The following is a 16832-nucleotide window of genomic DNA, read 5'->3' as shown; positions in this document are numbered from 1 at the left end:
GACAAAAGGCGTACTAGATACTATTTAGAGCAGGGGCTTCTTTTTCTCCTTTTTTTTTAATCAAGAAACAAATCACCTCTCTAAGGAAATCTTGCCGAGAGGCATAGTCAATGAACATGATTAAGGGTGATTGTTTGTATATGAAGAGGACAGTTTCCCTCCCATCGTCTCTCATGAGTGGACCATCCTTACACTGAAAATGAGGATACTGAGGCTAGAGGTGCCAGCAACGTGCTCAAGTGATAGGCTAGATCAGTGACACAGCCTGGAACGAAACACACTTCTCATTTCCTGACTCCTGAGCCAGGGCTCTTTATGATTCATAAGGGTGCTCTCAAGAAAGATCTCAGCTCTTGGGCAGGAAGGGAGAGGATGAGATTAAGGAGTGTATAAAATGGCACTTCTATAGTCTCCTGTGGATGCTTTGCATTTTCTGTAATGGGTAGGGGTGGAGCTGGTGGTGGTGTACAGCCAGAGTGACCTTTCATCATTTGCCAAGAATTATAGTCCAAATGTCAATTTGGAGTTATGCTGCTTGCAAAATTCCTAAAATAAGGCAGCCAGCTTCCCTGAAAATTCCCAATAATAGGAAGTATATTTTCATTGCAACTTTTTTCCCTAGGTTGCAACAACTCTCCTGAAATACCACATAAATCTGTTCTCTTTTCAAGTAGTGGAAACAGTGGCTAAGAATTTGAGCTGTGTGATCAAAATGCCAGCTTCATCGCATGTGGGTTATATAATCTTATGCAAAAGATTTAACACTGCAACATTTCTATTTATCTTCTTTAAAATGGGAATAGTAATGGTACATAGTTCATATGGTATCATATGAGGTTTAAATGAGGCAATGTGTATCTTGGCACCTTGCCGAGCAGCATAGTCAGTGAACCTAAAAACTAATTATTGAATTACCCCTAATGCATTCTAGATTCCTTAACATTTAGGGAACAGAGAAAACTGAAAGGAATGACTAGGACTGATTCAAATTTGAGTGGATTATATTGTGGCCTGGGTCTTTGCTGGATCATCATGCTTTGTGATCTTCATTAATGAGCAACATATTATTCAGAGATTATAGTTTTAGATGTATTTCATTAATTTAATATTTATAAGTAAGGCACTGAATTACTAAAGAATCATCATAACATTTGAAAAGAGTAAAGAAAGAAGAAGCTACTTCATTTTTATTTGGAGCTAAAACAGGATTAGATAGTATATGGTAATATACTTAGCACAGTGATTGGTAAATGGTAAAATCACAATGTAATGACCAGAGGAGAAGTATTGGTATTTGAGGGAACCGATTCTGGAGTCAGAAAATATGGTTCACATTCTGGCTTCACCACTCACTTGCTGTACTACCTTGGCTATGTTGCCTCAAGTCTGTGAGAATCAGTTCCCTCATCTGTAAAAGAGTCAGTTATGGTGTTATTCTAGTGCAAGGAGTGGGTAGGTGCTGATAATCAACAATAACAGTAAAAGGGAGAAATGCATTTCACATGGAAATACCATTTAAAAAGAGAAGGGAAAAGTCTGGGGATAACCTAGCACTAAAGAAGTAGCTCTCTTTTTTTTTTTTCCCATTTATTTTTATTAGTTGGAGGCTAATTACTTCACAACATTGCAGTGGGTTTTGTCATACATTGACATGAATCAGCCATGGAGTTACACGTATTCCCCATCCCGATCCCCCCTCCCACCTCCCTCTCCACCCGATTCCTCTGGGTCCTCCCAGTGCACCAGGCCCCGAGCACTTGTCTCATGCATCCCACCTGGGCTGGTGATCTGTTTCACTATAGATAATATACACGCTGTTCTTTTGAAACATCCCACCCTCACCTTCTCCCACAGAGTTCAAAAGTCTGTTCTGCAAGAAGTAGCTCTCTTTTAAGCTCTTTATTTAGCAGGTTATTAACAGTTAAATGCTGAATAATGAGGGGGAAAAAAGACACAAAAAAACAAAACAGACAAACAAAAAAGCCCATAAATTCCCTGAGATCCTGGAAATACTTGAAGTCAAGTAATCACTAGTCATAAATCATGTGCTGCTTTTTCAGGTCTTCTAACTCTTAGCTGGAGCTCATATCGGCAGCTGACACCTGGGAAATCAAAACAATGTGACGGAATTCATTCTTTGGGGCATTACGCGGTATCCAGAGCAGCGGAGAATACTCTCTGCCGTGTCTCTAATCAAGTATGTGTCCACCGTTTTGGGAAACCGCCTCATTGTGGTAACCATGGTTACGAGTCAGAGTCTGAGATCACCCATGTATTTTTCCTTACTTCCTTGTCCCTTTTGGATGTCACTTTCTCTTCCGTCATTGCTCCCAAGTTGATTGTGGACTCCCTCTCTGAGAGCACTACCAGCTTCCTGGAAGGCTGCATGGCCCAGCTCTTCGCTGAGCACTTCTTCGGTGGAGTGGACATCATCCTCCTCACCGTGATGGCCTATGACCGCTCCGTGGCTATCTGTAAGCCTCTTCACTATGTGACCATCATGAGACCTCAGGCCTGCTGCCTGTTGCTGGGAGGGGCCTGGGTGGGGGGATTTCTCCATGCCATACTACAGCTTCTCTTCATGTATCAAATTTACTTCTGTGGTCCCAATACAATAGACCACTTTATATGTGATTTGTTCCCACTGTTGAAACTGGACTGCATGGACACCCACACCCTGGATCTGTTAGTCATCCTCAACAGTGGGGTGATGTGTGTGGCCATCTTCCTCATCCTCATCACTTCCTATGTGGTTGTCCTCTGCTCCCTGAAGTCCTGCAGCTCTGAAGGGCAGCGTAAAGCCCTCTCCACCTGTGGCTCCCACCTCACTGTGGTCATCATGTCTTTTGTGCCTTATGTTTTTGTATGTTAAGCCTGTGGCCACCTACCCCATAGACAAGGTGATGGCCGTGTCTGATTCCATCATCACACCCATGTTAAATCCCTTGATCTACACCCTGAGGAATACGGAGGTGAAAATGCCATGAGAAAACTGTGGATGAAACAGGGGAGTTTGGTTGGCAAGTGACTTTCGTGCTCAGGATGTCGTGTGTTTCTATTAAAGAGAACTCTGTTCTTTCAGAAATGTGGGGGTAATAAAACTATCCATTCTCCACTAACAACCAGAGAGATTTAATTTTGATTTATAGTGTTTGCAATTTAAAGATTATGGTACTCTTATTGCTTTCTATTATTCTTTAGCTTCCCATTGCCTTCCTATTTTTTCACTTTTCCTATTTATTTTTTAATTATAATCACATGACGTCTCAGAAAATATCTCAGTAGCTTAGATCAAAATGCAAATAAATGCAATTATTTTAAAAGAAATAATAGAAAGGGGAATTGATGGAAAAGTTCATTCCAACAAAATTGTCAAATTTCTTGCTATTATTTCTATTTTTATTATTTTTATTTTTAATTCATTTTCATTAACATAATTCCAAATGGATTTTGATAGTTCTATCACAAAGCTGAAAAACAAACTATCATTATCAGAACATCATTATCAGAACAAACTTCAGTAATGAGACAATATAGCCATCTCTCAGCAGAACTACTTCCAGATAGGAATGTTTTCTGATGGTTTATTTTTTGTGTGAAAAAAATGAACTTTTTATAACCAAAGTTTAGTATCAAATTTAGATGTTTTTCTAGGACTCATTCTTAGTGACCCCCTGACTTTTGAAAGTGCAGTGTATGCAGTTTTAAAATCTTAACGAACCATTTCATTTATTGTTTATCGATTATTTAGAATCTCCTTGCCTTGTACTAGAATTTTCTGGTTAATCTTTCTACTTCCTCTAAATCTCCAATCACATCTTGAGTGCCTCACCCGACCCCTCAGTGTACATCAGGCATCCTGAGATTTGTCATTTGTCCTCAGGACTTCCCTGGCGGCTCAGACGGTAAAGCATCTGGTACAATGCCAGAGACCTGGGTTCATTCCCTGAGTCAGGAAGATCCTCTGGAGAAGCAAACGGCAACCCACTCCAGTACCCTTGACTGGAAAATCCCATGGACAGAGGAGCCTGGTAGGCTACAGTCCATGGGGTCTGAAAGAGTCTGACAGACTCTTTCAGAGTCTTCACTTCACTGAGTGACTTCACTTCACTTATTAGATTTATGAAACAGTTTGCTTCTCTCTCTGTCAAAACAAACCTTCATCTTACTTAGGTGACTACTTCTCTCCAACCTCTGATACTAGATGAAGTGTCATTACTTTAGAGAGCCTTCCTCTGTGACTCTATTCAATGGTTCTTATATTCTCACCATTATTTTCTATGTCAATGTTTTCCTTTTCTTAGTAACAAGGACCAAAAGCAAGTTTCTTTTGTATCATTATCCTCTGACTTTTATTACTTTCCATGCGGGTCTAAACTGGACAAGTCTCCAAGGGATTTTTAATTTTTTTTTACTTTTTAATTTATTTTTGACTGTGCTGGGTTTTCTTTGCCTTATGCGTTTTTCTCTAGCAGCGGCAAGCAGGGGCTACTTGCTAGTTCCTGTGTGTGGGCTTTCCATTGTGGTGACTTCTTTTGTTGTGGAGCATGGGGCCTACAGCTTGTGGGCTTCAATAGATTCGGTTCACAAGCTCTAGAGCACAGGTTCAATAGTTGTGGTACCCGGGCTTGGTTGCTCTGTGGCACATGTGACCTTCTTAGATCAGGAACCCGTGTCTCCTGCATTGGTAGGTGAATTCTTTAAGGCTGAGATACTAAGGAAGTGCAGAAGGGGTTTTTAGGGGTTTCAGTCCTTCCCACTGATTCAATTTTCAATAAATATCTGTTGGATGAATATAAAACACAAGAGCCTATATTTTTCAAATAGCCCAATTCAGATGGTTGAGACATAAAAAGAAACAAACACTAAAATTAAAAGTAACTGAAACAAAAAGGCAGAAAGTGAACATGATAATAGAGTTAATGGAAATGGAAGGCTGTGATTATTTCATGGAAGGTACTTCATATTGGGCAGTCAGAAAAGGATTCTATTAGCATGTGTCTTTTAAACTGATTAGAATTCTGTTATTACCTTAGAAAAAAGCTATGAGCTATATTAATATTTTAATACCAATGAGCTGAGTAGTTACAAAAATGATCAGAAAAAAACAGTCATGTGAGGATTGGTGAGCTGAAGATTCTAGAGAAAGAAAACTTTAATTCAAGAAATATCATGGTTTTTTTTTTGAGGAAATGTAAAATAACAGAGTGAGTGGAACATAGTGATCCAGGCAGAGAGAGGCCAGAAGCAAGATCAAAAATGTTTGAGGGACTCAGATCATATATGCTATGCTGACACCTCTGAGGTTTTATTCAAGCATGGGTAAATAATTTCCCCAGTATATTAAATTTGAGTAAACAACAAGAAAAAAGAATGAAAGTTATATTTGGAATATGTCTTGTTTACTTAAGATGACACCACCCTAATGGGAGGAATAAAGAGGAACTAAAGAGCCTCTTGTTGAAAGTGAAAGAGGAGAGTGAAAAAGCTCTCTTAACACTCAACATTGAAAAAAAAGATCATGGCATCTGGTCCCATCACTTCATGGAAAATAGATGGAGAGAAAATGGAAACAGTGACAGACTATTTTCTTGGACTCCAAAATCACTGCAGATGCTGACTGTAGTCATGAAATTAAAAGATGCTTGTTCCTTGGAAGGAAAGTTATGATAAATCTAGAGAGCATATTAAAAATCAGAGATGTCACTTTGACAACAAAGGTATGTGTAATCAACTCTATGGTTTATCTTGTAGTCATGTATGGATGTGAGAGTTGGACCATAAAGATTGAGTGTCAAAAACTTGATACTTTTGAACTGTGGTGTTGGAGAAAACTCTTGAGCATTCCTGGGGCAGCAAAGAGATCAAACCAGTCAACCCTAAAGGAAATCAATCCTGAATATTCATTGGAAGGACTGAGGCTGAAGCTGAAGCTCCAATACTTCATGCACCTGATGCAAGAGCTGACTCATTGGAAAAGACCCTGATGTTGGGAAAAATTGAGGGCAGGAAGGGAAGAGGGTGACAGAGGATGAGATGTTTGAATGGCATCATCAACTCAATGGGCATGAGTTAGAGTGACTTCTGGGAGATAGTAAAGAAAAAGGAAGCCTGACATGGGGTTAACAGAGACTCAGACAGGACTGAGCAATTGGACAATAACAACTTAAGAACCAGTAACACCTAATGTAATCCTTATAGGACCAGGGGCGTCCCTAGGAGCTCAGCTGGTAAGGAATCTGCCTGCAATGCAGGAGACCCCAGTTCAATTCCTCGGTTGGGAAGATCCCCTGGAGAAGGAATAGGCTACCCACTTCAGTATTTTCTTGGGCTTCCCTGGTGGCTCAGCTGATAAAGAATCAGCCTGCAGTGCAGGAGACCTGGCTTCAATCCTTAGGTTGAGAAGCTCCCCTGGAGGAGGGCATGGCAACCCACTCCAGTATTCTTGCTTAAAATTACCCATGGACCGAGGAGTCTGGAGTCCATGGAGTCGCAAAGAATCAGACGTGACTGAACAACTAAGCACGGCACAGCATAGGAGCAAATGGAAATGCTTTAAAAACAGAACTTTAGACATAAAATTAGGAAAATGGGGAGTGTTTATTTGGAGGGCGCGTATAGCAAGTTAACAACTTGTGAATATGATATTAAAGACTCTGACAGATGTCATTTTTGGTCTTAAATATTTTTCTTTTCCTGTCACTACTTTTTATATTAGAGCTATTGGGGATCTTAGGTACAACATAATAACATTTTGTCTTCATTTGACAGAAATGCTTCCCTTAAAGCAATACTTAAATACTTGAGTATTAAATGATACTTAAATATCACAAAATAATACTCTTGGTGCCAATTTTAATTGGAATTGTAAGCTCAAGTTCTAAAATAGCATGACAGCACTTTATCATGAGATTATATATTGGTTGTGGTAGTGGGAGTGGTGAGTGAACACTATTTATATATTAAGCTATCTTCAAATGCACATGTTTTGAATAACCTCATATAAAATAAAAGATCCAATTTTGAGAAGCGCTAAGCTTTCAATTTCAGGTTCTTCCCAGAATCCTGAAACTTGAGTTTTCAGATGTTTTGGGGAAGCAAAAGAACAAAATGCTTCTTTCCTGTACACAAATAAATATAACAGTGAAAACTTAATGATATGGGAATAGCCTGAAACTTCATCATTTCCTGCAAATGTTCTTATTCCCAAAAGTGATTCTCAGAGTATAAGGAAGATGAAGCTTCTTATCTCCTACGTGGATAAAACGACCTTTCACTTGTCCTCACTTTATAAAGCACCGTTTTCTGTCCTCTCTCCTGCCCTTCACCCTCCCTTCTGCACATTCCTGCTGCCAAACTCTTATTTCCTCTTCCCTCTCCTTCGTGAAGAGCAATGTGAAAGACTCTGGAGGGCAACTGACTGACTGGCTGTTATTTCCTGTTAAGCCAAATAATAAGACTCTTCATCTTCTTAACTATTCATGATATTTTAAGAGGTTTTTCAGTGATAGTCTAGGTTTTCACTGATAGTTCCAGCTTTTATAGGCGTTTGAGGGTCATCAGTGTAGATACACTAATGAGGTGGATTCAGCACTGATTTCCAGAGTAACATTTTATCAGAGAATCTTCTCTAATCATTAGGTTGTCAAAACAGAAACTGTGATTCTGTAAAGTTCCAGTCCCTTATGGATAAGCTCTTATGATCACCTTCTAAGAACTAGAACAAAATCTAGAAAAAGAATCAATGTGCACCCCCCCCCCACACACACACACATATTCTGTCAGTTCATTTGTGTCTGAAGAAATATTTGTACAGAAAACTAAATTATCATGTGAATATTGTCTGATGTTAATAGAATTGTAGTAAGAGTCATCAGAGGTTGTTCAAAATTGTTATGGGTTTTATTTTCTAACCCAAGCCTCTCAGAATAAGGATGCTGTGAATCTCTGTCTTTATATTCATGTATTTCTTTTTTTTTCATTTATTTTTATTAGTCAGAGGCTAATTACATGTATTTCTTTACTCTTGCTTCTGGACAAAAAATATGCCATTTCTTCTGTCCATAAAGCAGAACTAAATCATTAAGGAAATATACACAAGGATTCCTGTATACACTTATCAACTGAAGTCATGCTTTGCTACACCATAACATTTTCATGGCATTTTTCACTTCTTCATTGCATAGTGTATAGATCAGTGGGTTAAGCAAGGTTGTCCCGATTATATAAAATACAGCCACCATTTTGTCTATTGGAAATGTGGTTGGTGGGCATGTGTATATGAATATACATGGGCCAAAAAATATGACAACCACAATGAAGTAGGAGGTGCATGTAGAAAGGACTTTTTGCCTTCCTTCTGCACTGTGGTTTCTCAGTGAGTGCAAGATGACAAGGTAGGAGATAAACAGGATTATGAAACTCACCATGCATATGGCCCCACTATTAGAAACAACAGGAAAATTTATCACAGAAGTGTCCATGCAGGCAAGTTTCAACAAGGGCTGCAAGTCACAGAAATAGTGGTCAATCACACTGTGGCCACAGAAGGGCAACCTCAAAGCCAGGAAAATCTGTGCTGAAGAGTGAATACAAGGCCCCACCCAGGCTAGAATCACCAGTACACCAGAGAGGTGCCAGTTCATGATGGTTGTATATCGCAAGGGTTTACAGATGGCTATGCAGCGGCCAAAGGCCATGAAGATGAGCACAAAGATACCCATTCACCAACGAAATGGGCTGCAAAGACCTGGTTCATGCACTCATTGTAGGAAATGGTTTTCTCCTGAGAAAGGGCATCCACAATTAACCTGGAGGCAGTGGTTGTAGAGAAGCAGGCATCAGCAAAGGACCAATAGAATAGGAAGAAATACTTGGGACTCTCAAGTGTCCTGCTTGTCTTAATAGTCACTACAATAAGAAAGTTCCCCAACAGTGTTGCAAAGTATAGAATCAAGAAGACTCCAAATATCTCTTTCTGCTTTCCCACATCCTGTATCAAGCCAAAGAGAATGAATTCAGTCACACTCTTATTCACTGACATGGCAATGACTGTAGATAAGATGTAGTTGACAAAGGTTTAATCTGCAGAAAGAAGAAAAGAATAGATATCTCAGGAAGATAAGTGGACTGAATTCTGAAATCCTAGTTTCTGTTCAATTCTCTGTTGGTTCCAAATGCCTTTAATCCAATATGAATCTCTGGAAATCTGCACATGTCCTAATCTCTCCCAGATCTATCTATTGATTCAGAAGTTTGCTGCCTTGGATCAAAGTTTTTGCATCTTGAGAATATCAGAATGAATGGCCTTTAAAATTTTTTTATTCCAAACAAGATTGAGAACTCCAGAACTAGTACTTTCCTTGGGCAAATGACTTTAACACTTTGAAATTTAGCCCTCAGACAAGAAATGGAGTGCAAATACTTGCCATATCTTATTCTGAGTTTTCCTAAAGATTTAAAGACAATTTTGTATCCACATAGACATCAATATACACATGTATATTCCAGGCATTATATATCTTTACTATGTTCTCTAAAATCTAAATAGCACTATTTCAATATTAAGTGCTAATATTATTAGAGTCCCCCTGCTGAAGAAATCATTCTTAGTTTGACTCATTTTTGTGTCTATTTTACCTGACTCCATTGGAATCTTGGTTGAAATATGCTTTGACAACTTTTACCTATGACTCTTGTGTTCAAGATGTCAGCTTCACTGGTGGTCATAATATAACAAATGTGTGGATACTACACTAAGGTTTATATAATTTGGGAAACTGCTATTTACCCTCTTGACTATACCCCTGAACTTACCCCATTAAAGTACTGAGCCTTTCTGCCTATGGATTTGACTTGTAAAACTTCCAGTATGTCTATAATCTAATATATGATCTTACTTACACATGTCTCTCTTCACTCTAAATTTTCCAGAATACTTTCCTAAAAATATTGTTTGAAAAAAATCCTGCAGTTCCAATATACAGTAATACAATTTTTCCTATTTCAGAAATTTGTTAATATCATATATAGTTTGACTGAAATCATCTTTATAGTTTCTGACTTTCACTTAGAATTATCATAACAATTTTCACATATTACTATAATTTCCATAGTTTAATTATTATATAAAGTTTTAGAATATTGCAGAAAAATTAATGCACATATAAGCAAAACAAAAAAAGCTTATTGTATTATCTCATTTGGTTAGCAAAAATGTATTTTTATTTTATGAATATTAAGTTATATTACAAGTCACATTTTACTTTTTACCACATCTTTATGAAAACATATTGCCCTGAGTATCTTTTATATTTTGTTGTCATATTTTGTAATCTTGGTATTTTATTTACAATTAATATTATTCTAGCAAAATGATATTTCTTGGTAAAGAACACAGTTGCTGGAGTCAGTTTGTCTGTGTTCAAATCCCAGATTCACTATTTACTAGTTGCAAGATCTTAGGAAAATCACTTTAGACATAATCATGGTTACTATGCAGATAAAATGAAGAATGGTGTGGCTCATGGTAAGTAAGAACTATGCAAGTCAGTCTCTACTACGTGCACTTTTATGACTTTGCTTCTTTTCTTCTTCTGTGACTTTGTTCCTTTTTATAAAATACAAGCTGTCAATTTTCCCATTTTAATGTAGTCTATATTTTGAAAAAACTTTAAAGTAGTAATACAGAGGAGCCAAGATGGCAGAGGAGTAGGACGGGGAGACCACTTTCTCTCCTACAAATTCATCAAAAGAATAACTGAACGCAGAGCAAACGTCACAAAACAACTTCCGATCGCTAGCTGAGGTCATCAGGCGCCCTGAAAAGCAGCCCATTGTCTTCGAAAGGAGGTAGGACAAAATATAAAAGATAAAAAGTGAGACAAAAGAGCTAAGGACGGAGATCCGTCCTGGGAAGGGAGTCTTAATAGAAGACGTTTCCAGACACCGGGAAACCCCCGCACTGGCGGGCCTGGGGGAAGTGTTTGAATCTCAGAGTTTGAATCTGACTGGGAGGGATAGAATAAATAAAACCCACAGATTACGAGCCTAAAAGCAACTCCCAGCAGAAAAGTACCCCAGACGCCCGCATCCGCAACCAGCAAGTGGGGTGGAACGGAGAGGAGCGGGCGGCATTGCTTGGGGCAGGGTTCGGGCCTGAGTGCCCTCAGGACAATCGGAGGGAGCTTTTGTGAGTTGCCAACTTGAACTGTGGGACAGCAAAAGAGAGAGAGAAACTTAACCAGCCCGAACACACTGCCAGCTGTTCGCAGAACAAAGGGACCGAGAAAGTCCTGAGAAGAGTTCGCAGACTGCAGACCGGCCCAGCCCCACCAGAGGCAAGAGGCAGTGGGGAGGGGAAGGGGGCAGGCTCGGCCCCAAGGACTGCATCCCCTACCACACTGCAAACAGGCCTCCACTTTCTAATCCAAGACCTCCTGAGATTCTGGACGGTCGACATCTGCCAGGAGGGTCGCGGCGAGACACAGGGTACACGCATCCGACCTGCGCGGGCGGGGACTGGGGCTGGGGACGCGGAGGGCAAAAGGCACACGCACCCGACCGGCGTGGGCAGAAACAGGCTGGAATCACGCAGGGCGGAGGACGCGCTGCACCCGGGGAGAGAGCGCCCGACAAGCGCCTGGCTGCCTGAGCCACTCGGGCGGTGTAGGGACAAAACGCAGGCGCAGCTTTATGTTCTGCGCTTTTGTGGAACACCCGAGGGCTGGAACCGCGCACAGCGCTGGGGCGCGCTCCATATAGCGCAGCTGGGAGCCTGAGCAGCGCAGACGGAGAAAACAGGGCAAGCCCCTCCCCGCAGCGCCAGCCCCTCCCTGCAGCGCCGGCCCCTCCCCGCAGCGCAACGGAACTAGCTACCCGAATAAGAGTCCACCTGCGCCCGCCTGTGTCAGGGCGGAAATGAGGCCCTGAAGAAACCGGCAACAGAAGCCAAAAAAACAAAGGGAACCGCGTCAGAAGGGACCGGTTCAACAGATTAAAATCCCTGTAGAAAACACCGACTACACCGGAAGGGGCCTGTAGATATCGAGAAGTGTAAGCTGGAACGAGGAGCTATCTGAAACTGAACCGAACCCACACTGACCACAACAGCTCCAGAGAAATTCCTAGATATATTTTTACTTTTTTTTTTTAAAGTAAGAAAAAAAAATTGGTTTTTATTTTTTCTTTTTTATTTTTTCTCTTTTATTTTCCTTTAAAATTCCCTATTACTCCCCAATTACTCCTTAACATTCATTTTCATAGATTTTTATGATTTTTTTAATTAGGGAGAAAATTTTTTTTCTTCTTTTTTTTTTCCTTCTTTTTTTTTCTTCTCTTCTATTTTCTATTTTTCTTTTTCTCTTATTTCTTTTAAAGTCCTCTAGTACTCCTCTTACTACTCCTTAATTTTCATTTTCAATACACTATAACCTTACAGGAAAAAAAAAAAGAAGAGAAGCCCTATTTTTAAACCGAACTTCATATATATTTCTAAAATTTTTTGGTGTCTGTTTTGGTTTTTGTTCTTAATATAATATTTTTAAGAGTCTAACCTCTACTCTAGATTTTAAATTTTTGCTTTTCAGTATATGATATAAATTGTGAACTTTTAAGAATCCAATATTCAGTTCCCATTTTTATTCAGGAGTGTGTTGATTAATCTCTCCCAATCTTGACTCTCTGTTTTCTACCTCAGAACACCTCTATTTCCTCCTTTCCCCTTCTCTTCCCAATCCAATTCTGTGAATCGTTGTGGGTGTATGGGCTACAGAGAACACTCTGGGAACAGACAACTGCGTAGATCTGTCTCTCTCCTCTTGAGTCCCCCTTTTTCTCCTCCTGCTCATCTCTATCTCCCTCCTCCCTCTCCTCTTCTTCATGTAACTCTGTGAACCTCTCTGGGTGTCCCTCACGGGGGAGAATCTTTTTGCCATTAACCTAGAAGTTTTATTATCAGTGCTGTATAGTTGGAGAAGTCCTGAGACTACAGGAAGAATAAAACTGAACTCCAGAGGCAGGAGACTTAAGCCCAAAACCTGAGAACACCAGAAAACTCCTGACTACATGGAACGTTGAGTAATAAGTGACCGTCCAAAAGCCTCCATACCTACACTGAAACCAACCACCACCCAAGAGCCAATAAGTTTTAGAGCAAGACATACCACGCAAATTCTCCAGCAACGTAGGAACATAGCCCTGAACGTCAACATACAGGCTGCCCAAGGTCACACCTAACACATAGACCCATCTCAAAACTCATTACTGGGCACTCAATTGCTCTCCAGAGAGAAGAAATCAAGTTCCACGCACCAGAACACCGATGCAAGCTTCCTAACCAGGAAACCTTGACAAGCCAATCGTCTAACCCCACCCACTGGGTAAAATCTCCACAATAAAAAGGAACCACAGAACTCCAGAATACAGAAAGCCCATTCCAGACACAGCAATCTAAACAAGATGAAAAGGCAGAGAAATACCCAACAGGTAAAGGAACATGAAAAATGCCCACCAAGTCAAACAAGAGGAGGAGATAGGGAATCTACCTGAAAAAGAATTTAGAATAATGATAATAAAAATGATCCAAAATCTTGAAAACAAAATGGAGTTACAGATAAATAGCCTGGAGACAAAGATTGAGAAGATGCAAGAAATGCTTAATAAGGACCTAGAAGAAATTAAAAAAGAGTCAATTAAAAATGAGTAATGCAATGAATGAGATCAAAAACACTCTGGAGGGAACCAAGAGTAGAATAACGGAGACAGAAGATAGGATAAGTGAGGTAGAAGATAAAATGGTGGAAATAAATGAAGCAGAGAGGAAAAAAGAAAAAAGGATCAAAAGAAATGAGGACAACCTCAGGGACCTCTGGGACAATGTGAAACGCCCCAACATTCGAATCACAGGAGTCCCAGAAGAAGACAAAAAGAAAGGCCATGAGAAAATACTCGAGGAGATAATAGCTGAAAACTTCCCTAAAATGGGGAAGGAAATAACCACCCAAGTCCAAGAAACCCAGAGAGTCCCAAACAGGATAAACCCAAGGCAAAACACCCCAAGACACATATTAATCAAATTAACAAAGATCAAACGCAAAGAACAAATACTAAAAGCAGCAAGGGAGAAACAACAAATAACACACAAAGGGATTCCCATAAGGATAACAGCTGATCTATCAATAGAAACTCTTCACGCCAGAAGGGAATGGCAGGACATACTGAAAGTAATGAAAGAGAATAACCTACAACCTAGATTACTGTACAAGCAAGGATCTCATTCAGATATGAAGGACAATTCAAAAGCTTTACAGACAAGAGAAGGCTGAGAGAATTCAGCACGACCAAACCAGCTCTTCAACAAATGCTAAAGGATCTTCTCTAGACAGGAAATGCAGAAAGGTTGTATAAACGTGAACCCAAATCAACAAAGTAAATGGCAACGGGACCACACCTATCAATAATTACCTTAAATGTAAATGGGTTGAATGCCCCAACCAAAAGACAAAGACTGTCTGAATGGATACAAAAACAAGACCCCTATACATGCTGTCTACAAGAGACCCACCTCAAAACAAGAGACATATACAGACTAAAAGTGAAGAACTGGAAAAAAATATTTCACGCAAACGGAGAGCAAAAGAAAGCAGGAGTTGCAATACTCATATCAGATAAAATAGACTTTCAAATAACGGATGTGAAAAGAGACAAAGAAGGACACTACATAATGATCAAAGGATCAATCCAAGAAGAAGATGTAACAATTATAAATATATATGCACCCAACATAGGAGCACCGCAATATGTATGGCAAACGCTAACGAGTATGAAAGAGGAAATTAATAGTAACACAATAATAGTGGGAGACTTTAATACCACACTCACAACTATGGATAGATCAACTAAACAGAAAACTAACAAGGTAACACAAGCCTTATATGACACAATGGACCAGCTAGACCTAATTGATATCTATAGGACATTTCACCCCAAAACAATCAACTTCACCTTTTTCTCAAGTGCACATGGGACCTTCTCCAGAATAGATCACAACCTGGGCCATAAATCTGGTCTTGGAAAATTCAAAAAAATTGAAATCATTCCAGTCATCTTTTCTGACCACAGTGCAGTAAGATTAGATCTCAATTACAGAAAAAAAATTGTTAAAAATTCAAGCTTATGGAGGCTAAATAACATGCTTCTGAATAACCAACAAATCATAGAAGAAATCAAAAAAGACATCAAAATATGTATAGAAATGAATGAAAATGAAAACACAACAACCCAAAACCTATGGGACACTGTAAAAACAGTGCTAAGGGGAAGGTTCATAGCATTACAGGCTTACCTCAAGAAACAAGAAAAAAGCCAAATAAATAACCTAACTCTACACCTAAAGCAATTAGAGAAGGAAGAAATGAAGAACCCAAGGGTTAGCAGAAGGAAAGAAATCTTAAAAATTTGGGCAGAAATAAATGCAAAAGAAACTAAAGATACCATAGCAAAAATCAACAAAGCTAAAAGTTGGTTTTTTGAAAAAACAAACAAAATTGACAAACCATTAGCAAGACTCATTAAGAAACAAAGAGAGAAGAACCAAATTAACAAAATTAGAAATGAAAAGGGTGAGATCACAAAAGACAACACTGAAATACAAAGGATCATATGTGACTACTACCAGCAGCTCTATGCCAATAAAATGGACAACTTGGATGAAATGGACAAATTCTTAGAAAAGTATAACTTTCCAAAACTGAACCAGGAAGAAATAGAAGACCTTAACAGACCCATCACAAGCAAGGAAATCGAAACTGTAATCAAAAATCTTCCAGCAAACAAAAGCCCAGGACCAGATGGCTTCACAGCTGAATTCTACCAAAAATTTAGAGAAGAGCTAACACCTATCTTACTCAAACTCTTCCAGAAAATTGCAGATGAAGGTAAACATCCAAACTCATTCTATGAGGCCACCATCACCCTAATTCCAAAACCAGACAAAGATGCCACAAAAAAAGGAAACTACAGACCAATATCACTGATGAACAATGATGAAAAAATCCTGAACAAAATTCTAGCAAACAGAATCCAACAACAAATTAAAAAGATCATACACCATGACCAAGTGGGCTTCATCCCAGGAATGCAAGGATTCTTTATTATCCACAAATCAATCAATGTAATACACCACATTAACAACTTGAAAGATAAAAACCATATGATTATCTCAATAGATGCAGAGAAAGCCTTTGACAAAATTCAACACTCATTTATGATTAAAACTCTCCAGAAAGCAGGAAGAGAAGGAACATACCTCAACATAATAAAAGCTATATATGACAAGCCCACAGCAAGCATTACCCTCAATGGTGAAAAATTGAAAGCATTTCCCCTGAAATCAGGAACAAGACAAGGGTGCCCACTCTCACCTCTGCTATTCAACATAGTGTTGGAAGTTTTGGCCTCAGCAATCAGAGCAGAAAAAGAAGTAAAAGGAATCCAGATAGGAAAAGAAGAAGTGAAACTCTCGCTGTTTGCAGATGACATGATCCTCTACATAGAAAACCCTAAAGAATCTTCCAGAAAATTACTACAGCTAATCAATGAATATAGTAAAGTTTCAGGATATAAAACTAACACACAGAAATCCCTTGCATTCCTATACACTAACAATGAAAAAACATAAAGAGAAATTAAGGAAACAATACCATTCACCATTGCAACAAAAAGAATAAAATACTTAGGAGTATATCTACCAAAAGAAACAAAAGATCTATACATAGAAAACTATAAAACACTGATGAAAGAAATCAAAGAGGACACAAACAGATCGAGAAACA

The 16832-nt window shown here is 39.2% G+C and overlaps 1 pseudogene; it reads left to right on the top strand.

Moving 5' to 3' along the window:
• Positions 1-2099: 2099 nt before the first annotated feature.
• On the top strand, positions 2100-3028 carry LOC136164060 (olfactory receptor 4C6-like; annotated as a pseudogene).
• The last annotated feature ends 13804 nt before the right edge of the window (positions 3029-16832 follow it).

Source organism: Muntiacus reevesi, chromosome 3, assembly GCF_963930625.1.
Source record: "Muntiacus reevesi chromosome 3, mMunRee1.1, whole genome shotgun sequence".
Lineage (NCBI taxonomy): Eukaryota > Metazoa > Chordata > Mammalia > Artiodactyla > Cervidae > Muntiacus > Muntiacus reevesi.
This window is presented reverse-complemented; position numbering and strand designations above follow the sequence as displayed.